This window comes from Amphiura filiformis, unplaced genomic scaffold (assembly GCF_039555335.1).
Source record: "Amphiura filiformis unplaced genomic scaffold, Afil_fr2py scaffold_46, whole genome shotgun sequence".
Lineage (NCBI taxonomy): Eukaryota > Metazoa > Echinodermata > Ophiuroidea > Amphilepidida > Amphiuridae > Amphiura > Amphiura filiformis.
The window spans coordinates 521,284-547,953 of NW_027305510.1; the positions used below are offsets into that span (position 1 = coordinate 521,284).

At 36.0% G+C, this 26,670-nt stretch overlaps 1 protein-coding gene across 2 annotated transcripts in view; it reads left to right on the forward strand.

Moving 5' to 3' along the window:
* The first annotated feature begins 13,849 nt into the window (after window positions 1–13,849).
* LOC140144253 (cystathionine beta-synthase-like protein) overlaps window positions 13,850–26,670 on the forward strand; it is a 75,245-nt gene continuing 62,424 nt past the window's right edge. Inside the window, exon 1 of one of the 2 annotated variants that reach the window (XM_072166071.1) lies at window positions 13,850–13,869. The gene's annotated coding sequence lies outside the window, so the exon portion shown is untranslated. Of the gene's footprint in view, window positions 13,870–13,910; window positions 13,930–26,670 lie in introns of those variants that run through there. The other variant, XM_072166072.1, reaches the window with a different exon arrangement.

Sequence of the window (26,670 nt, forward strand, 5' to 3'; positions counted from 1 at the left end):
CATCGTGTTGTGCCCTACCGATTTTCTCTTTCATTTTTGTCAGAGGGACACTTTTCTTTCATTTTTTGTCAGGGGCACTCTCCCCCCCCCCCCCCCCCTTCCCGGCTACGCTACTGCCGAAATTGTGTATGTTTTGATGGGCCAGTTTGCGTGATCGCGAAGCGCAAAATTTTGCAGTGCAATTTTATCATATTTGGCCAAAAACACGGTGCTTTTCGATGTACTAAAAAGTTGCACAGGGCAATCATTGCTTTATTTTTTCTGCTAGGATTTTAGGGGATGTTCGGCATAGAAAAAATTACAGGGGTGTACCCGGTAACCCGGTTCTTCAAGCTTCCTCCGCCTGTAAATGCAAGATGATCCTCTATTATATTCAGTGGTGGTGATAATAAATTAATAATCTGTATATGTATACTACCATATAACATTATTGTAAAATTTGTCGAGACTAAAGAAGAACACAACGATATTGCAGCTTTATAGTAATTTAAAGAGAAGAACAGAAGGAACTGACACAAACCTCAAAGTTAAGTTATAGACAAGACAATTTTTAACACTTCATAATCTCTGACTGTTGAATGACTTATCGAAATACATAAAGCACCTGATCAAACATGCACCCTTATCTGATGACATGTGCTTTTGTTCTGGTTTTACTGAAACATTTGCGCGGGCGAAAAAAAGTCAGACTGTTTTGTATTTTTTTGCTTCAGAACTAATGTTGCTAAAGTTTTACACCCCCCCACTTGCCAAAAAAACCTTTTACCCCCCCCGTTCATACAGACATACGTTCATACACCCAAAACGTTTCACCCCCCATTCAGGAATCCTAAAATTTTACGGCCCCTACATATTTTCCAGCCCCCACCACCAAAGTATTTCTGAACACTCCCTCAGATTAACAGATGAGCGGACGCCAGTGCTGCCCACTGCACCCCCCCCACCGGGCCCGACCCCCGCTCCCCCACTGAGACCCTGCCCTGTAGAGAATAATGTTATTGAACAATAATAGCAAAATGAAAATATTACCACAAGTTTGATAATGCAGCTGAATTATACTACAGGAACTCAATGATTTCATTTTTAATGCTTCAGTTCAAAGGTTATTATACAATGTACATGTCTAAAATATACTAGTATTAGCCTAGAATATCAGAATATCGGACAATCTTGTTAAGTATAATTTTCAAAATATGGGTCGTATAACGTGAAACAAAATTATCACGATTCAAAAACTATTGTGTTGTTCATATAATACACTGTCGAAAATAAAGGTTCTTAAAATCTTAAAGGCCTTAAAGAAGAACCTTTTCTTGTCCTCAATATGGAACCCTAAAAAAATTCAAATGAAATAAACCTTTAGATTCATTAGGTTCTTCAACCTTTGCAGAACCACTTTTGGCCTTTAGATATCCTTTTTGGTTATAGATGGTTCCATTATAGAGGACATATTTTAGAACCCTTTTTTCTAAGAATGTAAAGTCGACAAGTCGTTCAATAATAATAATAATAATAATAATAATAATAATAATAATAATAATAATAATAATAATAATAATAATTAATAATAATAATAATAATAATATTGATAATAATAATTACAATAATAATAACTTTAACAATAATAATAATAATAATAATAATAATAATAATAATAATAATAATAATAATAATAATGATAATTATTATAAATAAGGCCTACATGTGTTAATAAAATGTATTATATAATAAAATAAAAGAAAAAAGGTGGTCTAAAGGAATCAGTCCTTTCATTTTATATTAACTTAGGGCCTACAATACGATGGCTTACTTCTAAATACTAAAAAAAAAAAAAAAAAAAAAAAAAAAAAAAAAAAAACATCTGCGTTTTGCATTATAAATGATACAATATGCACGGTGATTGTAAGCAATAATGGTTGGCAGCAAATAGTGGCTAGCCTACATTACCATGTAGGTTATATAAATGTATTGCTGTTGTATAGCAGACTCCTTTATTAAAATGCTACTACTAGATATTTGACCTTATATGGTAAGGTATATATATATATAAACATATATATATATATATCTGAAAATAATATACACACAGTTACCACAGATACGCTTCTACTGTGGTGGGATGTTGTATTGTGTATTTCAGTTGAACCGAGAAATGGTTGATTAAATATGGGACAATATGGACCTAAAGGCGTGACTGGTGATCGTTAAGCTTACACAATGCTTATTACACAAATCGAGGTTCAATGTTTTTTTATTATCACTTACCCATAATTGCAACAGTATACAATAGTATCCAAAGATTGGTAAAATCGTGCTTCAATATTACAGCATTTGACATGTATTACAAGCAATAGACATCCATGTTAACATACTTTGCACACTATAAAATATATCTTGCGCTACTAAGTACACGTCATTCCAAAAAGATATTTGCTGGCCTGGGATATGTTGTGTTGTAGCAGAGCGTTATTTGACATAGTGAACTTTAATACTCAGTAAAAGGTTGTGTGATTTGGTCGTCAGAATTGGGCTATTCCATTTAAAATCCACACTACCCCTGTGGAAGATTTAGCTAAAGTCTTCCACAGAGGGAATAAATGTTTTGAATAGAATAGACAATTGGGTAACTTCCATTTGAAATACTCCCTCCTGTTGTGGAAGATGTAGGTAAAGCCATTATACAGGGGGAGTATGGGTTTCAAAATGATTAACCCTGACCAATTACATTTGAAAAACATACTCCCCCTGTGGAAGATATTTCCAAAATCTTCCACAGGGGGAGTGTGGATTTCAACTGGAACAGCCCATTATATCTTCCGGGACAGGCCCACGGGGCTTGCGAACATGACGGAATGCCAAGTTTTCTTACTCAGTAAAAGACGAGTCAGTCATGGGATCATTGCCAATATGTTGAGTTGAATTTGTAGACTTCCTTTTCTGCTTCTGGGTATATTATTCAGATAAAAACGTGAAAATAGCAGAGTTTTCAAATATTAAGTTGAAATGTCAAGCTTCTTATTCTGGATAAGGGAGTGTTCAGAAATACTTTGGTGGGGGGGGCTGGTAAAAAGGGAGGGGGAAAAGTTTTGGCCCTTAAAAGAGGGGGGACCAAAAAGTTTTAGGTGGTAGGAAAGGGGTGCCAAAAAGTTTTCCGCTTTAAAACCCACAATTTTCGCGCGCTTCACGCGCATTGGTTGAGACCCTCTATATCACTTTTAACCATGTTAACATGGGCAAGTTTTGGTTTTCAGTGCTTTTGTTTGAAAAAATGATGGCACTTAAGTTAATGTACATATCTATTAATTAATATAACATTAAAGATGATCAGCAACATGCAACATCTGGGTTGGTCTAAGAAATACTGGCACTTTTTATTATAGAATTTTATATCTCTTCAAAGTAAGGCCGTATAAAATTAATGTTTTGGTTCTCGTCCAGAGGATTTTCATGAATTGATGAGGGAGGGAGGGAGGTTTTTTGTTTGTTTTTTTTTTTTTCAATGTAAAATTAGCATTGTCAGTAGTTTTCGGTCTTCTCCAACAGTGCTCGAGGAAACGATGAGGCCCTTTTTTTTTTTTTTCAAATGTGAGATACTGAACCCCCTAGAGTACCACAAAAAGACTTGGAAGTGATGCTTGTTCTCTAATAAACTTATTTATATGTATGAAGATTTCATAAATCATTCCAAAGTCTAAAAAAATTGAAAAATCTAAAAAAAAAAAAAAAATCTGACAAATCCCAGAAATTGAGGAGGGAGGGGACGAGAACCAAAATATTAATTTTACAAGGCCTAAGCTACAAACATGATTACCGGTAGGGCCTATGTACCAATCTGATCAAAATACAGCTAATATTGATAAATCAAGAAAATATTGCAAATAAATTGGATTTCTTTGCACGTAAACTGCACACTTCAGTTTACTATTTCTCATTGCAAAGTTATTTTGTACACATAGGCCCATGAGTAGATTGACGATAGGGCAGAGTGGGCACAGGCCCAGATGCCACGGTCTTTGGGGGCCAAAACTGATACCTGTGTACATTTGCGTGACCAAATTAATTTAATATTTGACCATTAGCTTTTTGCATAAATTAGTTCCATTTTAACAATATTTGACCATTCCAGCTTCAATACATAGGCCAAATTTTTTGCGCGGTTCGCGCGCATTTGTACTATCATAATAGCCACGGATCCAAATTATGCTGATGTGCATATGAACCTCCACATAAATTCTCTATTTCATTTATCCCTGTAAAATCAGATAAACGCCCTGATTTGGGACAAATCTAAATTAATAAAATGAAAATGTCCTTGTGCTTGTATTTCATGCGCAATTGTCCCACAGGGAATGTTTCAAATACATTTGCCTCCCTCAATGACATGTGACCCAGTTACCACACCACTGGAAACAACACTATTAAGTATGTTTGTTATACATTTTGTACGATAATACGGGTCAAAAAAGTTTAGCGGTCCATCGAGGGGGGTCAAAAAAGTTTTCGAGCGAAAAATTTGAGGAAGAGCAGCCCCCCAAGTATTAATGAACACTCCCTAATCAGGGAAAACATCTGAACTGTTGAGTGCAAACTAGAAGGTAAAATAATTAGGCCTATAATAGGTGCATGCAGGTGCATCATCGATTTCAGCTGATTTCCTACTTTCTGGTTTCTTTGTAAAATAGTTAATGGGCTATTCCAGAAAATAAATGACACCCCACCCCCTATAGAGGAGTATTAAACTTTTTAATCAAAGAAATGTCTGGATTTCCAAGTCTGCTTTCTGAAAACGACTGGAATTCCAGTTGCCAATGTCGCTTGAAAAAGCTTGGAAATCCAATTAAATGAAGGAAAAATCACGGAAATGTCTCAAATGAACTCTCAAATTCAGGATTTCTGACTTTGGATTATTTTTCTGCTGGATTTTTTTCGCCTTTGGACACTTAAAAAGTCTGGATTTTCAACAATCACGACTGGACAAAAAAAGTCCGGAAATCCGAGGCTCCTCTATATGTGTGCATCTAGATATTTTCTGGAATAGCCCAATGCTGGTTTGTCACTTAGGCCTATCTAGCAAAATTAGCTAAAATTACACGGTCTTGACGGTCCAATAACCAAAAAAATCATTCGTAAAATACTGCATTCCCAGGTTTAAGTACTGCAAAGGTCGAATCATGTTTGCTGTGCAGTATAACTGCACTATGGGACACCATTTTGACATTCTGTGACAATATGGGCCATCGGCCATAGTATTATAAATGAATGCATAGTAATTTCTCGATAATAATTTCCAGGTCTGCCAGTGCCGTCCGCCGCCTGGTCTGATCATTTCGTTTTACGCACATTGCCCTCTATTGAAAAATAATATTTCCATGGTATAATTTGGATGGCGTAAAAATAATAGGCTATTTTAGAATAATTCAAGGCCTTCCTTGTAATTATTTTAGGGTGGTGCAATAATTATGTGTACCCCCGGGGTGGTGAATTATAGGGGGGGGGGGGAAAGATTTTTTGGCAGGCCAAAAGGGGGCAAGCATTTTTGGCAGGTCAAAGGGGGTCAAGCGATTTTAGGCAAGTCAAAGGGGGGGCAAGCGATTTTTGGCACAGATATTTTGGGCACCGTTTCTATATTATGCCCTAAAAAGGTGTAGGAAAACGATAGGAACACATTCAAATATGCAAAATTTCCTGCTCGCTGCGCTCGCATTATATGGTAAGACAATTTAAGGTTGTAAATTCAGGTTCCCCAAATCTTGCATTGGTAAGGGGGGGCAAAGATTTTTTGGCACATCAAAGGGGGGGCAAAGGTTTTTGGCACGTCAAAGGGGCCAAAAATGTTTTGGCACGGCCAGTGGGGGAGCAAGCGATTTTTGGCAGACCATTTTGAGAATTCACCACCCCGGGGGTACACATAATTATTGCACCACCCCTTATGGCTCAACTCCAATGGCGGCCTTACGGGGAGAGGGGGTTAAAAGGGGAAATTCTCCCACCTCGAATATTTTTTCTTTCCCCACCCCACACTTTTAAAGCATAAACGCCAAAATTACACAAAATTTCACTTTTTGCCCACCTCAGTAGCGTAGCCAGGATTTTAGTGTGTGGTGGAAAAGCCAAATTCGTCCCCTTTTGTCAATTTTCCCCATTTTTAAGTCATCTTGCCGTTCCCATTTAAAAAGTTCAGGGGGGGCAGTTTTCCTCCCAGCTCAATCCTGGCTACGGCCCACCTTGACAAAATGAAAAGCCCGGACAAAACCAGCTAACACTTTCTTTTGATCTTTGATCTATTTCTGTTATATTATATCATCAAAAGTAAAATCATCTTTATTTATTCTATTTTAAGTTAACTCTATACTATTTTCCTTTCAGTTTCTTATTATATTCTTTTCAATCTTTTCTTTTATAGTGCTTCTGTGGCCCTTTTCTTTTTCCCTTTATAATGTGCTTTGCGTAGAACTATAAGCTGACAACCAAGTTATTTTTGTTAATTCAGATGCTACATGTATATTTAAATAATATTTTCTGTCTGTCATGTTGTATTAGGGACCGTTCACAAACACTTGTAAGGGGGGCCTGATGCAAAAAGGGGGCCCTGAAATTTTTTGACCCTCCTAGGGGGGGCCCTGAAAAAATGACCACAAATTTTCCTGGAAAAATTGAGTTTATATGCTTTTCTATGGGGTTGACCCATAATTTTCATGTCAAAAAGGGGGGCCTGGAATTTTCGAGGTCTGTAAAGGGGGGAGGGCCCTAAAAATTTTCGCGATAACATTTTTTTGCATCAGGGCCTCCCCCCCCTTACAAGTGTTTGTGAACGGTCCCTTAACCCCATAAGTGCCATAACCTTGAGGCCTGAATTGTAAAAACTGGAGGTGGCGGAAAGAAACTGAAAAAAAAAAAATGTGTATAATTTTGCCAGGTGGGACGTTCTCCTTCCCCTCCCCCCGATTGAGACCCATTCCCCAAACCCCCGGGATCACTCATAATTATACAAAGTTTGTAAGCATGCTTGTGAATGAAAACGCGGAATTTGTTGTTGATGCATGATGTGTGGCATAAACAGCAAGTAGTATAGTGAAAGTCAGCTTCCCAAAGTCTGCTTGGGCACATCCCGGGGGGGCACTTCAATATGAAATGGATATAGGTGTAGGGCTGGCACTTTCGCACCAAGGGGCATTCGGTGAGAGCAAAATGTAAAAAATATGGGGTCATTGGGTGAGAGCATGATTTTTGGCATTCGGTGAGAGCAAAATGTAAACTGGGGTCATTGGGTGAGAACATGACCTTTTTTTAAATGGAATAGTTGGGTGAAAGACGAAAACAGCGCCACAGAAACCTCGAAAATCAAATTTCTAGTAGTAAATGGCTTCAAATTTCTTTGTTTTTTTCAAAATAAGTAACAAAATCAGTGATAAATGAAAGTTGCTGTTCAAATTGAACTAGTAAGGGTCTTTGGGTGACAGATCAAATGGAAAAATAGGGGGTCTTCGGGTGACAGAGCATGTGTTCGTAAAAAAATATGGGGTCTTTGGGTGACAGCGACGCTGAAAAAGGGGGTCTTACTCTTAACAGCCCTACATACGTGTCACCTCCAAAGTTGGCACATCCTCGTGTAAAATTGTTCGAAGACCACCCCCCCAAATCAAATCCTTGTTAAGGGACCGTTCATTATTTATAGGGGAGGGGGGGGCGGGAGGATTTCAAAATTGAGTTCATAAAGTTACACAACCCCCTATTAGCAGCATCTAAAATTACATAACCCCCCTATTGCCGCCAAAAAAAATGTAACCCCCCTCACATCGAGAAATAAATTTTGCTGGTATACCATGGCCGGTTTCACCTTTTGATGGCCCCTGGGCATGGCAACATGATTGCCACCTCTGGCTCTTCGTATAGAAGACACCCCTCTCCCCACAATTGTAAGCCAAGTTTTTTCCCAAGCTGTCCCCAGAAAATATGCTAGTTTCAATGCTAAAATTCAAAGAGAGATGTATCGGAGTCACCGAGCCGGGGGGCAAAATTTCCAAATCGTCCCACTGATCTGCTACTAAAAGAACATTACCTGGACAAATGCGCCCAAAGCGAGTGAAAAAAAACTAAAATGAACAAAATTGAGGACAATGTGGCCCAAAATCATTCCAAAGGATGATGCATATACATGTAGGGCTTTCACAACTTTTGGTTAATTTAGTCCCAGTATACAAGTTTTATGCTTTTTCCAAGCATCGGAGGAGCTGCCCTAGCACTCATCTATAATAAATTACTGAGTTTGGCGACTTGGTAAGGCTAAAAACTTCTACGTTTTACATTATTTCGGAAAACGGATTTTTGCGTTGCGTAGAGTAAAGTTGTCCGCACCCCAATAAAACGTCCAATTTTGTTTTTGTTTACGTTAAGGGTGTCAAATTATGTTAATTAGTTTCAAAGCCACTAGCAAAGCACCTGCATACTAAAAAATGTTGACATAGCCTGAATTAGGCCTTCTATCCTGTCATCGGTGTGAGGATATTATACCTGTAGTCTCAACTATTACATGACACTGTAGAAGTATGCCTGTAGTCTCAACTATTACATGACACAGTAGAAACTCAATTAACATCTATTGTTTATTCAACTAATTTATCAACATTAGCATGTATTCTGTGTTTTTATGGAGAACCTATAGTCAACAGTAGATTGTTTGTTTATTGAATTAGTTTGTAAGTGAAACTTTTGAAGGACAAATTAATCAGGGTTGTAACTTTATATGAAATAGAGTGTAAGGAAATGAGAATAAAATTGTTTCAGCTGCACAGTGGTGTAGCCAGGACTTTTTCAGAGAGAGAGAGAGGGGGGGGGGGGCAGGGCAAGGCAAATTTCGGGGATTGTCACAAATGGGCTAAAGAGTACGACAAATTGATCCAAAATGGGCTAACAAATAAAAAGTACAACAAATGCATAGAAATCTAAAATATCAGATCAGCCAGCAGGCCACAGGGGCCAAGAGGGATGTGAATAAAATTGTGTTCATCTGCTCAGTGATGTAGCCAGGACTTTTGCAGGAGGCAGGGGCAGCAAGGTACATTTCAAGGTGGGGGACAAACTTGGATGAAAATGATAAAAAATTAGCTAAAAGGTACAACAAATTTGTCCAAAAAGGGCTAACTAGAGCTAATTGCGCATACACATATACGCGACCTTAGCAATAGCTAATTAACTAGGCATATGGCTAATTAGCCCAGCTATCTAGCATGCATGCATGTATTAAGGCATATAAACAGCCAGCAGTAGTATAATATGCTGATTTTACTGAGAGATCTTTTTTGAAATGCACTGTAATTTGAAATTGACCATAGGGACAATGGGAGCAAGGTTAATTTGTTAGCTCACCTATAGCATATGTGAGTTCAAAAGGTCCAGCAGTTTGGTGTAATTCATTGGAATATACATGTACGAGGGTATAACTATAACAGAAGTTTGTAGTATCATATAATTAGGCCAAGTAAAATAAAAAACATGTTTCAAGTCCAGGTTTTTGTAAAAAAGGAGGAAGAGGGGGCTTTTTATTTTATATTTTCATGGCAAAATCGGTGTGAATACCCATAATTTGAGCTGTTTTAGCATACACAATAATGCCTGGAAAAAGGAGGAGGCCTCTTTTATTTTTGTTCTGAGGATATAGGCCGGCCCCTCTAATTTTCATAAAACCTTCCAAAAGTGTTTCTTGTATATTAGCAAGGCTATAGAAATATTTCTGCTTCCTAGATATATTTTTTGAAAAGTTATAACTAAATAAATATATAATTGAAGAAACCTCAAAAAAGGAAGCGGGAGGGTATGTGAAACATGTTTATTTTTTTATTTGGCCTTATAATTATTAATTATATTACATAATTATTTTCCATAGTTGTGAAATCATTTTGTTAACCAAAAATTATTCAATATGCATGTAAATATTTCTGTGCAACTTTGGTCATGCGCTATTAGAGTGCGACTACCTAAGGTATTCTGCCTCATACTGGAAGTAATATCTGTATGACCTTTGACCCCAATGACCTTTGACCCCAATGGATGAATACAATGTGTAATGTTATCATGCTATAATATAATTTGTGGAATGACTTAGCATTTTTAGTAGCAGAACAGAAAATCACATCAGCCATAATGACCTTCGTATGACCTTTGACCTCAAGGCTAATGCATGTGTCAAGTGACGTCATCTTGCTGTGTAATTCGTGTTTACAGGAGTAGCAGTTTTAGTAAAAATAACAGGAAATAACATTTTCGGCCATAATGACCTTTCCATAACCTTTGACCTTGAGTTGGTCACGTGACGTTTGTGCCACCAGCTATTGGTCCTGATGACCAAGTAACATTGTTGTACCATATATATTTGCGACAGCAGCAGCATTTTAGGGTATTTGGTCATATACCGGAAGTATCCCCTTAATGACCTTTGACCCCAATTCTGGACAATAACTTTTAGACACTGGGTATAGCTGATGCATGTACCCAAGTGCCATCATCGTGCTGTATAATTTGTGGAAGAAGTAGTATTTTTAGTGAAATCACGTTTTTGGCCATTGACCGGAAGTGGATGACCTTTGACCTGAAGTTGATCATGTTTCATTTGTCCCCCCACCCAATGGTCCTAATGACCAACTATGGTCAACATGGCTCAAAGCATATGGCTACGGTGGCTCATTATAAGATTGACAGAAAGAAAGAAAGAAAGAAAGAAACAAAGAACTTGACAGAAACAGACCTTAGCAATTTTGCAAATTGCTAAGGAAAAAGTACTGTCGAAACAAATGCATAAAAATCTTAAATATCAGAGCGGCCAGCATCCCACAGGGGCAAGACTTCTCACGGTGGATATGATATGGTGTCAAGAAGACTTGCTTCGATCAATGATCTAATTTCAAGCCATTGATTTATATGGAAAAGATACTAAATATTATACTTCTAAGTTCTAAATGATAATCTCCTCTCATACCATTAATCACATTAAATAAAACATTTACATGTACACAAAATATACAAAATTTACCAAGCGCGAAAGACCCTGACCGCGAAAGACGGGTGACCGCTAGTATTTATGAATTATAGAATGGATGGAATTATAACTCTCATTTTTGAGATTCGTGTTCAAGTTCAAGATTGAAAAAAACACCAGAATTTACAAGGGCACGTCTCGCAGATCTACTCACAGAATGGTTTTTCTGAGATAAATACGCACGAAGCGCGCGGCAATTTGGCATTTTGATACTAAAAATGGGGATAATTTAGGGTCTAAAATAGACCAAAATGAAGATGCAAATCATAAGTTTTGTCACAATACATCTGTCGACTGAGCAGGGGAGGGGACTGACTTGCCACCTGCCATATGGCTAATGTGCTGATGAACAGTGGCGTAGATTTCTTTATGACAAGAGGTGGTTAGAACAATTTCTTGAAGTATTATGTGAATCCAGCACCTTTTGGTGAGAGAATAAGTTTATGACACAAATGCGTGCGAAGCGCACAAAAATGTTGCCATATTGAAGCTAAACTCAAAATATGGTGCAGGAATAGATTCGCGCGAAGCGCGCAAAAATTGACATTTTTGTGGCTAAAATGGCCAAATATGAGGTAAATATTGTAGTGAATCATAATCATAGTGAATAATTTAATATTAAATTTCACCTGACCCCCCCTATCAGGAAAAATAAAATCACATAACCCCCCCTGTTTGTCAAAGTGAAAATCACATAGCCCCCCCTACATTTTTCCCGGCCCCCCCTCCCCTGTAAATAATGAGCGGTCCCTAAGGATAATTTTTTCATCCTTTTCCAAATCCTAGATAAATGGTAGGGGTAACTTGGGGCAAATTGGGACACAGGGTAATTTGGGACAGTGATTTCGGAAATACTTTTATACCTTAAAATAGTCACATTTTGCCCATTTTTGTATCTTATTAACTTTGATATAATGTCTATTTATATTTCAAACCGTTTAAAAGTACCATTCTTCATTAAACAGGAACTTCTGAGGGCCGTAAGCAACACATCAAAATAAGTATTCCATTTTTTGTCATGTCTAAGCAGAGGTCACGACTTGTGGCTCAATATCTGAATCAATGGTCCGGATTAGTGTTTCTCAAATTAAAAAATAACTTCTAAGCTACCCTTTCAATTAAATAAGACAAAAATTGTACCTTTTTTCTTCGAAAATTAGAAAAGCTTTCTTTTAGAAATATGCCAAATTGGGGTAAAATGGGACGCCATTGATTTACTGTGTGCTAACTCAAACAGCATTTTGCCCCAACAAAAAAAATCCCATAGTAAATCAATGGCGTCCCATTTTACCCCAGCTGTCCCATTTTACCCCAGCCTCTGTTACAGAAAAATCTTGCAGTGGGGTAAAATGGGACGCCTTAAAGACACATTAATAAAATAATGAAGCCGGAAGCCGACCGGCACCAATTTTTGTGAAACGTAAGTCTACTAGACTCTTGGCGATGTACATTTTGTTTTGTAGTGGTCACTTGTCGCAAGTTGCCGGGTATTAGTATTCATAGCCGAGTAAAATCTGGTGGGGCAAAATGGGACATTAGGTGGACCAATTTGCCCCACTTCCCCCTACGTTGTTGAGAGTGCGTTAATAAGCATGCTTACAACCTTTAATGCCCCCTTCGGACTAAACCCCGGGGACTAAACCCTATAGGATCATATGGGGGACACCCTTGGGACACCCTATAGGATGGGGGGGTAAACATGCTCCAATTAAATCCACTCACTGAAACATATCAAATTATTTCTCTGGTCCCTAAGAACCACACCAATATAATGTGCGCGTAAAGACATGTATGAGATAATGAGGCTCAACAGGTCTCACGTTCAATTTTAAAGGGTGAAAAGTAAACTTGCTTCGATTTTCGTAAAATGAAGGAGGCAAATTGTGGACAGTAAAATAATAGTTTGCATTATCTGTGATCACGGCACGGTGAAGTTCAAAAGATAGATGGTAAATAAATACAAAGCCCATTGAATCCAGTTGAATCCTAATGATCTTTTAAATCTTCGCTTTGTAACATAGGCCTACTAACCAAATGTTGCAGATAGTGCAAACTGTTCTTCTTCTGAAACTTTTACTTTTGACCCATATCAGTACAACAAGGCCTTTTGTGTCCCAATGACTTCGTAATTGGGCTTACTTGTAGGTTGCAGCCAGTCTTGTGACGTCCGAGTCTGTTTTGTGTGGATTGGATGCATTGTAGGCCTATGTGGTTTTATTCAACTTCATTTCATTTTATTAATATTTTATTTTATTCTATTTTATTTTATTTTATTTTATTTTATTTTATTTTATTTTATTTTATTTTATTTTATTTTATTTTATTTTATTTTATTTTATTTTATTTTATTTTATTTTATTTTATTTTATTTTATATTGATCAATTTTACACTGCTAATTTAAAGCTTCGATATACTTACGGTTTTTATGCCATTAAAATTGCTGGTATCAATGATATTTGAACTGACATATTTTTTTTTCTCTGCTACTTTATTAACATTAGAAAAGGCCTCTATTTTGCCTCCCGGATTTTGCCTAATGCCAATTTTTGTTTGACATGAACATGGTGAACTTGAACATGAACTGAACTTTTTGCACGTCCTACACATCCCTCCAAAATCATGGTACGTTCCAAAACCAAGCCCCTAAATCTGCCCACAAAATTGGCCAATAACGTACCAATATTGCCTAATGAATATTAATATTATGAATATTCATATTTTTGCCCTACGTGTACGGAAGTCATGGGGTCATGGACTGGTCACATGGAATAAATACACACGGATTTTGCAATCGTCCTCTTTGCTTGTCAAGTCGTACGAGAGATAACACGCACGTGTAAGTACCGGCTGTTTTGTTTACATTTTTATGGAAACTGTATTGATCCTGTAGAATTAAGTAAGTACATTTGAAGCTGCAGATGGTATTTAGAGTCAAGAAATATAGCAATGAAGAATATTATAGCATGGAAAAATACTCTGCAAACGTCGGCGTACAGTCAATATGCGTAGCATGCACGGGAGCATGCATGTTCAAGATGTCGTGTCAACTGTCAGTGACAGTGACTGTCGTAGTGTCGAAAAACATGCTCAGTCATTGCATCATAATTCTGTATCTGCTATGATATTATGATCATGGCTATACAAGCTGGGTATACAGGTACCACAGCAGACACAGACGTGATCGACATTATAAATTATGTCCATGTGAGCTTAAAACTTTTAAAAAGCAGTATATATGTAAATTGGAATATATCCTATTTTTGAATTTAAGTTAATTTAGTTTTCATTGATCACATTGTTCTATTTGACTTAGTACACATTGTACAGGTATCTATACAGTGATTTTGTTATTTTGGGTGGATCACCGTATAGGCATTTTACATTGAAAATACATGTCGCCCATGCACCATGCAATTGAATAGCAGAGCGGTACTGCATATGTGTATCACACAAGACTATAGCGTAATGTACGAAAACTCATTTTTGTGCACAAAATTTTAGGCCTATAACAAAATGTATATTTTGTACAATTGTACAGCTATCGTTTCTACCCTATGTCTATGACGTATAAAAGTTACCTGTTATCAAAGTGTCAGCAGAAAACTGGTCATCGAAAGTATCTTTGTCTTTGATGCTGAAAACTAAGGATATTCACATAGGGACAGGCCGAAAACCTTACCTCGATCGTAAAATCCAGCCCATTCATTAAATTCATTATGTAAATGTCAGTGATTGTGTTCATGTATTGTTCCTGCACCTACGAAAGCAATTGTCAAGCTGATTTTATACTTGATAGCCTAAAAAACGTGGCGCACATATCATAGAATCTGGACGTCGATACCAATTGGTCCTGTCCAGTACTCTTTGTATATACCTTTGGGAATTGACGCAAATTTTAAGGTATTAAGCAGTCGTACCTCTAGAAAGGATAAAATTCAAATGGTCGCATGTCATGAACTGGGCATAAAAAGTGTTACACACACTAAAATGTCAAAAATCACACCGATTTGTATTCAACTGAACCTAACTTTTTATTTTGTACATATCATGTATAGGAAAGTATACATTTTTAGGAAGTCTACATTACAAGGATCTCATATGTGGCAAAAACAAAGTCAATATTCAGGGTGGGTAAAATTTATATAGGGTGTAACATAATAATAATTTTAAAATAAATGCAATTTGTTACACCCTGGTAATTTTTTCCCCATTGATGAATAAGTAAAACAGATATTGATCTAGAAGGATGTAACCATGGCCTTTCATTTAAAAAAAAAATCTGGGGGCTGATTTCATTGTGGTTCGAACATACAGGGTGGTCAAAATTGTGTATTTTTACCAGGTAAAAAACAAGTTTTCACGCTATATAGTCCCTTGAAAGACCTGTTTATCTGATGTGTGATTATTTACCATCTAGATAAGTTTAAAAAAATAACATTTGCTTAAAGGTCCGTAACCCGATCGACAGCATCATCCCCGATTTTTTCATTGTTGATGAGGTTTTGGTATCACATAATAGATACTATTTTTCTCATTACTATCCTGAAATTTGACGCTCCAAGTCGATGTATTTCGGAGAAATCATGAAACACAGCGGCTTTTACAGGTATACCAGTTTGTAAACAATGGTAAATACTTTGATTTCTGGGCGGGAATTATGAGCGAAATAGCTCGTAATATCAGTCGCCTCAACAGCTACTTTGGTTTCGCGTCATACACATTCTGTGAAAAAGCGAACCACACTAACTGCTGAGGAGACGCGTCTAGACGTGTGCCGTATTTAATTATAAAATTTCCACGATGGAGGCAGCGGGCGATTAGCTCAGTCGGTTAGCGCGCTTCATGTTTCTACCCAAGAGGTAACGGTTCAAAATCTGGTGTCTGAATGTTTTTTTTTTTCCTCTCCATTTTTAACCCAAACTTTTTTATATTCATTTGAAATGTACATATTGCAAGGGAAATATATTTTGTTTCCTTTTTTCTGAAACGTACGAAAAAAAAAATATTTTTCGTTCAATACGGGCCGGGCATTGATTGTACAGCATGTCAGCATTAAATTAAGTCATCTGAACGGAAATGGTTGTTGTTGCTTGCCTACCCAGAATGCAATTCACGTATACCAAGGTATTGGATTGCAAATTTGGCTATTTATTCACATTTACGCCGAAAATGCTCTCGTTTTTTCACAAAGCAGCATAAAGGGGGCGATATTTGATATTATTATGTAATTTTAAAGACAATCCATATCCAAAACCAATAGGGTTACCCCCCTTTAAGTTTCCTTCTGCTTTGTAGAGCTAGTATTGAGAATACAGGGTGATCCATTAAGCGGAGATGATTTTTGTTGTGCGATGACCAAAAAATCCATCTTCTTCATAATACATTGGATTTTGTTGTGTGGTGATAAACAACACATATTAATCTTGTTTTATATTAATCATTTCTGCTCTATTTGGTTATCAATGTTCCAAAACCTAGAAAGGAAGTATGAACAACGTACACAAAACCCCCACAGAAAATGGGTCAAAATGTAGTTAATTAACAGTCAATTAATTAATTAATAGGTTGCATAACATTCAAAACTGTTTATATCATTCATAGATCTAGTATCAAGAATACTATGTATGAAATTTGTGGTTCATGCTACTTGTACTTTTCTAAATACAGCATTTCAAAGTTGCTTCCTTTTTTTCTTTTTGTGTGTAATTCCTATGGTGTGCGACGTCCTCCCATGCGACGTCCTCCGATCCCCCGCAACCCACTCGGACATTTTGACCCCCAACTTCTTGTTACTAATCCAAATGAGCTATAAATGGTCTTAAGGTAGTATGAACGGCTACGGTGTCATGCTCAGATTTGCTTGAAAATGATACAGAATGTGGAGATGGGTGAGAAAAACTCGCCTGCCAATTTTTAATTTTTTCCAAAAGAGCGTTTTTGACTTATGTAATTTTTGGTGTTTGGAAAACCCCATAGACTTTGCACACGGCATGTTTTTGGCATGTTGCCAAGTTCTTCAAATCAGCTTCATTTTTTAAAACAAGTACCGGTAATTTGTTTAAATGTGATTTTCTCTCCTTTATACCTACTGCATAAATCTGGTTTTTAATTTATTTTATTGCAAAAATGCTACTTAATAAAGGACAGTAATTTTTTCCAAGATATTGGCCTTAACAAAGGAGATATAAAATGGTAATGTTAGTACTTTTTTCAATTTTCTTGACTTTTTCTAGAAACACTAAATTACCTAAATTCAAGAATTTTTTTTGGAGCTAACTATAGGTCCAATTTCAACAAACAAGGTGTCATATGAAAGGTAATCAAATTTAGAAAATTCTCTCGCCAGCTTTTTTTAATTAAGTGTTTCTATTTTAAGTTATAGGTGTTTCTAATTTTCCCTAAAATCAAAAATTTAAAAATGATTTTTCTAAAAAATAAACACTTTATCCAAAAAAGCTGGCGAGAGAATTTCGATATTAAGCTAATACACCATCCCTGAAAGTTTGGAAACCATAGCACACTCCATGTAGGCAAAAAAAAATTATAATGTGGGAAAATTTAGGTAATTTTCAAAAAATAAAGAAATACATAAGAAATAGTAAAATTTTTATGAAACTCTAAAAATAGGTGGAGTGAAGACTTTTCTTTAGTTTGTTCTAAGTTTTAAATTAATACGAAATTCCAATTTACTGTTGTGGCTATTTTGCTGCAAGCTTGATTAGCCGTTCATACTACCTTAAATGAAGGGGGAGATCAATAGCAACAAAATGACACCAAATTTACTTCTTTAGGGGATGTAATTCTGAAATTAATTGAGACTGAACAATAAAAAACCTATTCACATGTAACAAATCCCCCATATTTGATAGCCCAGTTCACGACATGCGACCAAATTGAGAAAATATTCTAGGTATGACTTGTACTACATTTGACTCGAGCCAAACAAATGAGGTACCGGTACTAAAACCTGTTCCCTCAATCGGTCATCATGATTATCATGACTGAGGCGTAGCGTCGCGATAGACACCCATGATGAAGGATGTTTCTCACTAATTTCATCGCCTACAACAAACTATACATTTTTGGAATCCTCATGACCATACGAGTATTTTGATATATTAATTGACACAATTGGAGCATACTGAAAATTTGACCCCCATGTGACCTTGATTGACCCCTCCCCGGAATGGCCAGAAGTTTCAGGAGGTGAGCCCGAGCTAAATTTATTCAGAATCAATAAAAGATCCCAAAATGATCTCAAACTTTTGTTCTATGATTTGGTCATGGGGTCTGCAGGCTGGTCCTGTACTATAATTAACTTAAAATATGAGGGGTCAACCATGTCTGTAGGACAAAACTTTTTTTCCAAATTCTGTGACCATCATCGACTGTACCTTTATAAATAATGAATTACTGTACAAAAACAAGTAATGCAGTATTTTTCAGCACGGCGATCCATTTTACACAAAAGTGATTTTATTTGAAAAAATCTTATTACTATCACTGTACATGATAACTTTTGTATCAAGGTATAGGGCCTACCAATTGACAGTTTTTGACTTTCTCGTAAAGTTTCTGGTGTCCAAATTTCAAGTTTTTGTACTTTCCTATGGGGGATTACACAGAAGCCATTTACATGTATATGGTCACAAGTTGGGTGTTGAAGGAGCCCTCTATGATAGGCAATATGGGCTTACCTATCTTATGGGTACAACTGACGGCCCAGATTTTAAACATGATTTTTTTTTAAAACATTAAAAAAAATATATATAGTTGTACTTTTTGTGTTAGTTGACTTTTGGTTTGCAATAGTCGTTTTTTAATGCATGACTCAGACCTTCATTTTTGAGGAGCTCAATTGAGCCGGAGCTCCTAGATAGCTCTCCTGAACAGTATTTCAGGAGCTCAATTTATTGAGCTTCTCACTTCTTGAAAATCCTACATGGTTTAATATTGATATTATATAATTGAGCTCCTTGTCAAGCTCCTCAGTACACATAGGAGAGTGACTAACTGAGCTCCTGCTATTTTCAGAAATGAAGGCCTGATGACTACAAGTCAACCTGTCACTAAATACTGGGTAATTGTATATCCCCAAAGATGACACAGTTCCAGCATTTATATGTCAAAGCTTTCTTAGAAACCTATTTCAGAAATTACATGAGGGCCAGGGGGGCTGCCAAAACTGTGTTGCGTAATAATGAGTAAGTACCTTAGTAACATGAGAACACAGAGTAGAACAAAGTTTTGAGATTATTTTGCATAACTTGTTGCTCACTTTTCTGATCATATCACTTATTTCTGTTCAATGATATTCTGGTGTCAGTAAAGTTTTACCACTTTGTAATAAGATTTGACCCCTATGGCCCACTCTGAAAGTGTGTGTTTGTTTGTATACATTGGGATTTGTGTGTTTGTATTCAAACATTTCAAATATTGGGAAATCCTCAATACTCTGTTCTGGATGCAATAACGTCTCAATCTGTCTTTATTTCATCATGAGACTTTTTCTTTCTCTCATTGCAGAATCAAAAAGTAAAATGAAGTTCAAAGATATTGGGGATTAAACATACCGTATTGGGGAATCCCCAATACTTTGCTCTGAATGCAATATTATGTCTCTTCCGTCTCTAATTTCATCAGACATTTTCTTTCTCATTGCATGATCACAAGATGTTCAAACATATTGGGAAATCCCCAATAATAGTTGGTTGGTGCAATAAAAACTTTGCTCTGAATGCAATATTATGTCTCTTCCGTCTCTAATTTCATCAGACATTTTCTTTCTCATTGCATGATCACAAGATGTTCAAACATATTGGGAAATCCCCAATAATAGTTGGTTGGTGCAATAAAAAAAAGAACTTTCTCTATCCTCTTGCATTGTTTACATTTTAGTGTACTGATTACTTTAGTACTCACTCTTGGCCATAAACCCATGTATATACAATGTGTGTTGACCTGGCAGAACCATGTCCCTGCCTGCTGAACACATCTGTAATGGTCTGTGGTTCCAATAAAATATTAAACTTAGGGAATGGTGCAATGATAACTTGGGATCTATACCGACTGACTGACAGGGCTGTCAAATCTCACGCATGGGCCGTGAGTCTCACGCACTGGTCACTTTCTCACGGTCTCACGCCAAGGTAGTATAATCTCACGCAAAAAGCTGGAAAATCTCACGCATCGTCATGAATAATTTGTTGCTCCCCGCTTTTCACATTATCGAGCACCGTGGCTCAAAATATCATGGTACAAAATGATCACTGAAGTCGGCAAATCCCGGTACGCCTCTGTCTCACGCCAAGCAATTCCAAAAAGTTGACAGCCCTGCTGACTGATAGAGTGGTACTGGTACTAAACATGAAAAATGGGATACAATTCATGTTTAGCATGCAGCGCTAGGCGTATGGTATCTAGGCTTAGTTGATATCATATCTCAAAAGCGGACACAGACATTGATAAAAACGTCAGCGTCCTTGCTTCATGTTCCAACACGCACTCTTCATTTCTTTATCTTTTTTTTTTAATTTCAAAATCCCCCCACTTGTATGCACCATGCTTTAAAAGCAGGAACCTCCAGTGTTAACATGGATTGTACTATGTTCATGTTGACGTCAATTGGTTGTGAGCTGATCTTTGCTTAAATTGTTTTGATTGGAGGTACGTGTGATACGCCTCTGACATGCCTCCAGAAACCATATTAAATGTAGGTCACAGTGACTATAGATAACTATACTTTGAACTAGACAGATTAGTAATAGAGTAAATAAAACAGGTTGTTAATTGCATTAGATGACATTAGGCTGGATTGAAACTTGTTTGATTTCTTGATAGACGGCTGTTTGTTTAGATCCAAAATGTACATCATAGAACATTCTGGCAGCTTAACAAAATGTAAACAACTAATTAATTGCTTTGATTAAAATGTTTGTTCAATATTGCCCAAGATTTATGATAGATTTTCTATTGTGCAATATTCTATTCTCTAGCTGCTCATGTCAAATGTATGGAATAGAAGGTATGCAATACAACGTCACTCATAACAGAGTCATTCTCATTTAAAAATAAAATTCTGTCCTACCTTATGCTTAAGGTACCACGCCACAGGAAAATTTGCATGATAATAAAATAAAACATGTGATAGGTATGAATGGTTGTGGAATCGATCTAGAGACCTGTCCCTCTGTCATCTTTAGTTATCTTAGGACTGTCCTCCAGCATGGCTGCCATTTCAATTGTTATACTGTTGCAGTTAGTTTATTGCATACACTGCCTCATTTCAAATATTTAGTTTTAGTTTTGGTTTTGGTTTTGGTCACGTGGTTTCCTATTGTCCTGCCTAACCACTTGAATCATAAGATATCGAACTCATTGTTTCTACCTTTTGTTTAAAACCGAACATTTGTGTCAGTCAGTTTCGGTTTTGGTTTCAGTTTCTTATAAGTGGTGTGAGTCGTAAAATTATTTGATTTGAAGTTACCTACTCTAAGTATACAAAAGAAATGCAATATTCACGAAGAGAGAAATCGAGCATGGTAATCTACATTGAAAGACGTGGTTTACAAAACCGAATAAGCCTTGGCTAATTCACCTGTAAAAAATATAGACCATCGAAATATTTGCATTCGACATTACAAAAAGGGCCACTATTGTAATTGTATAGGTGCTATAAAAAAAATCGATTCATGTCCTTAATCCCATGTACCAGAATCGATGGAAGGCCATTATATGACCTCTAATAACCTAATGACTTTTACTGAAGTAATTTTTACTGCAAAAAGTAGAAGATAGAGGGGAAAAGAGATTGTGTGGTGTGTGTGTGTGGGGGGGGGGGGGTGGGTGGAGGGCAAGGGGGATATGGGCCGGGAGAGAGAGAGAAAAACAGATGAGAGAGAGTATTGGAAGTGAAAGAGAAGGGGAGGAGAGCTCGAGATGAAGATATCGAATGTAGGGGAGGAGGAGGGGAAAGGGGTAATTTAGGGAAGAGGTGGTTATATAGGGAGGGGAGCCCCCTCTTAAAGAGGTATGGGTTGTGCTTCCCGGGGATAATAAACTTATTCATAATCAAATCATCTCCATGCATCGTTTATGTTTCATACAAACAAACAAATCCCCCACCCCGCCCCATCCTTCAATATACGCGCATGTATATGGTCATTTTCACGGTAAAGGGTGTAACTTTGGATTTTTAACATTTTGATCCGTAGTGTTCTAATAAAGCCACAGAATTCCATGATTTTTGGCCACATAAGTCATCTAGTTAGCAGCTACCTTGGGTAGCATAATCATCTTCGGGAGTTACTGCGTTCAGTTTTAGCAGGCTTAAATGTACCTAATATTGCCATTTTGAAAAACTATAAAAACAGTAACATTTTTGTAAAACCCTGTGTTTTCTTCAGTTAGTTCATGGATAATTTTTCTTATCCTGAAAATACGGTCATATGTTCAGTAAACACTGCCACATTAGATTTAATTGTGAACAGCCCTGTATTTTTGAGAACCGGACTTCGAGATTTGTCGTTTCGGAGGCTTCATTTTCCGTTAACAATTGTTAACAAACTTTGTGGGTATAGCTTTGGTTCATAATTCTTGGTTATTTCTTCACTTCTTCTTGATTCATAACAGTTGATATCTTAACTTGAAATGGGTAACAAAAATTAGTCGATTTGCAAGCTTTAAAATTTTTAATAAAATCTTGACTTCAAAGAGCCGATTTTCCGTTAACTTTTTTGAAGCCTCCGAAACAAACTGTTCAGCAAGCTTAGGCAAATATAAATAAAAGAGCTCATCCAATCTATTTATCAAATTGTAGCAAACTAGATCCTCAAGTCACTTGTTTTTAAATCGTGGAGATATATATCACCGTTTGAAAATGGGACCCAATACAAACTTTCCGTTAACAATTGAAGCCTCCGAAACAAATGAAGCCTCTGAAACAACAATAAGGTTAATTATCATCTATGCATATATCTAAATTGGTGTGTTCCATATTGATATCTGCATTGTAATTGTTACATGATATGTGCAGAATGTCATAAATTTAAAAAAAAATTGATATTATGGTTAATGTTTGAAAAATATACTGATACCCAAGAAAGTCCGTTTCGGAGGCTTCACATGCAAATAACACCATACTTAACAAATGGGTGAAAAAATTACCATGTTATAAATCTACAATATCTGCTGCATAGAATCATTGATTCAATACACACAAGAAAATAACAGCTTAGATGATCCCAACAGTGCTGTTTTCAAAAAAACTACTTCTGCAATGTTTAACCATTGTTAACATGAAGCCTCGAAACAAAAAAAAAAAATGACTTGCTGTGATAATTTAATTTTTGTCACAACTGAAATTCAATACTTAGAAGCAAAGCATGAAAATTGGTAATTGTGATATTTTTTACCTATTTTTCATGTCAACTTGTAGTAGTTAGCCAAATATTTTACTTTTATGATCACCTGTGTTGTTAACTGAAGCCTCCGAAACACAAATCGTTTGAATTGCCAATTCTAAAAAATAACTCCAATTTCTGTGAAACTTGGCTGGGAGGTTCCTTTCATCAAGTAGCATTTGTACATGAAGTTAGACATTCAAATTATTTTAGGAACCCAATTAAAACTTTAAAAATATGTTTAAGGTTGGGAAATTTCCATTGCAAATTTATTTATTTATTCGTTATTTATTCAGGAAAATTCCATCAATACAAAAGTACTGGTCTCCCTGGAAGCCCTGATAACATACATAACATTCATATACAAATAACAATATATAAGAATATGAATAATTAATACACAAACATAGAAATAAAGAACAGGTTCAAATTAACAAATTAATGAGGAAGGCTATAATAAGTTACTTGATGTCTTAAACACAAACAAAATTATAAGACATTCTTGAACTCATTCAAGCTTAGTGAATCCAAATTGGCACAGAGATTAAAAGGAAGTCTATTCCATGAAGTGGCAGCTCTATAATGAAATGTTCTCTGCCCAGAAGATAATTTCCACCTTGGAACAACCAATTTGTTATGTGATTGACTTGAGTGTTCTTAGAATGAGTAGAGGAGGTGAAAGTGAATTGAGATGACAAATAATGTGGAGCAATGTTCTTTAGACATTTAAAAACTAAAATAAGTAACTGATTCTCCCACCTACTATCAAGTTTAACCCATTCCAGGTCTTTCATCATTTTGTCCACTGGTGTTCTTATGTCTGCAGAAAGTAAAATACGGGCAAGTCGATTCTGTAGAATCTGAAGCTCATTTTTGTGACAAGCACTAAAATTTGACCAAACAGAGCTGCAGTAGTCAAAGTGAGGAAAGACAAGGGCTTGGGCAAGTGTTTTAACTGATCTAAAAGGAAGATACTTTTTTACTCTACAAATAACACCAATACGTTTTGATACATTTGAAGAAAGATAACTAACATGCTCATCCCAAGTAAGATGTGGATCAAATGTGACTCCTAAATACTTATACTTATCAACTCTTTCAATGCTCACACTTTCATAAATGAGGGATATGTTTTTATAATTAATTAAAGCTTGCCTTGTTCCAAACAACATCAACTTAGTTTTCTTAGTATTTAGAGTTAAATGATTAGACTGAAACCAGTCAGCAATTTTCTTTAAATTTGCATTAAGATTATTTTCCAGAACAGTGGGGTCAGATGAGCTTACTAAAATAGTAGTATCATCTGCATACATCACACACTTACAACTACTACTTACGGCCTCTGGTAATGAATTCACAAATATTATAAATAATAAGGGTCCCAATATTGAGCCCTGTTGAACACCAATATCAATATTTTTTTTTTTTGATAGAGAAGAATTTATATTTACAGCTTGAGATCTACCATTAAGATAAGATCGAAACCAAATAAGAGCTTTACCTTTGATACCATATGAGTTAAGTTTTTGAATAAGAAGGTCATGGTTAACAGTATCAAAGGCCTTCTTTAAATCTAAAAAGATTGAACCTGTAACTTTGCCATTATTCATGTTAATTAATATATGATCTGTCACATCTGATAGAGTTGTATTAGTACTATGATTACGTCTAAAGCCTGATTGACATGAATTTAAAATATTGTTACATGTGAGATAATTATACAGTTGATCATGTACAGCACGTTCTAAGATCTTAGAAATAATAGGTAAAACTGAGATAGGTCTATAGTTGCTGACATCGCTTTTGTCACCCGCCTTGTATATAGGTGTAACCTTTGCCTTTTTCCATTCATTAGGAAAAGTGGATGTGAACATAGAAAGATTACAAATATATGCAAGGGGATGACAAATAATCGGTGCAGAAAGTTTCAAAAGTTTAGTACTAACATTACAAATACCTGCAGACTTATTATTAGAGAAATTACAAATCTGTTTAAAAACAAATTCAGGTTCTACAAAATCAAATGCAAATCATCATGCTCATAATTCACAGAATTATTGTTTCTATAATTACTACACTTAAATTTATCAGCCAAGGTATTTCCAATAGACGTAAAATAATCATTAAACTGATTAGCAGTTTCTTTATCATTACACGTAATGCCATCATTAGTTTGAACATTAGTAACATTGGAAACATTTTTTGGAATTAATTTTCTTATAGTACCCCAAAGCTTCTTTGAATCATTTACATTACTATTAATTGCATCTGTACAGTAGGTTTTTTTCAAAGTCTTATTTAGTTTATTTACTTGATTGCGAAGTTGTCTTGCCATTTTCCAATCCTGAGAGTCATTAGTTTTGTGAGCTTTTCTGAAAAAATGGTCCCGATCTTTAGAAAGTTTAATATACTCACTTGTAATCCAATCAGGATACAAGCCTTTGACCCTCTTTTCTTTCACTGGACAATGTAAATTGCACGCTTGATCAAACATATCTTGGAAATTATTATAGGCATTATCTACATCATCACATTCTAGTACCTTATCCCAATTAGTCTGCTTAATTGTTTCCACAAAATTATGCTCATTGAAATTCTTGAAACACCTAGCTTTAATAATCTTTGGAGGAACCTTAACCTTTTTGTTTTTTTTTATAATATATATCAATGAATGGTCAGAAAGTCCTAAACTATGTACACCTGAACATGATACTTTGTCCTGTTTTGATACAAATGCCAAGTCAATAATAGTTTTAGTAGACTCAGTGATTCTTGTAAAATCATTAATTAATTGACAAAGGTTACTGTGTGTTGAAAGTTTCTTGATCTTACTTGCATTACATCGTTTATTTACATCAACATTAAAATCCCCAACAATAATAACATCATCATAAAGAGAAGTAGTATTTTGAAAAAGTAAGTCTAATTTGTCCAAGTAATCTGCTGTTGAGTCAGGTGGGCGGTACACAGTGCCAAGTAGGATAGGCTTGGTGTAGGGCAGGTTTAGCTCTATCCAGATTGCTTCAACATTACTTTGCAAATCAGACTTTTCTTTGAAAACAATACCATCTTTTATATAGCATAAAATCCCACCACCATTTAAATCAAATCTGTCAAATCTACTAATATTGTAACCATTTATATGAACCTCACTATTGTCGATATCATTATTTAGCCATGTTTCAGTTAAGCATAAAATATCAACGTTATTTTCATCAAGTAAAATTCTAATATGA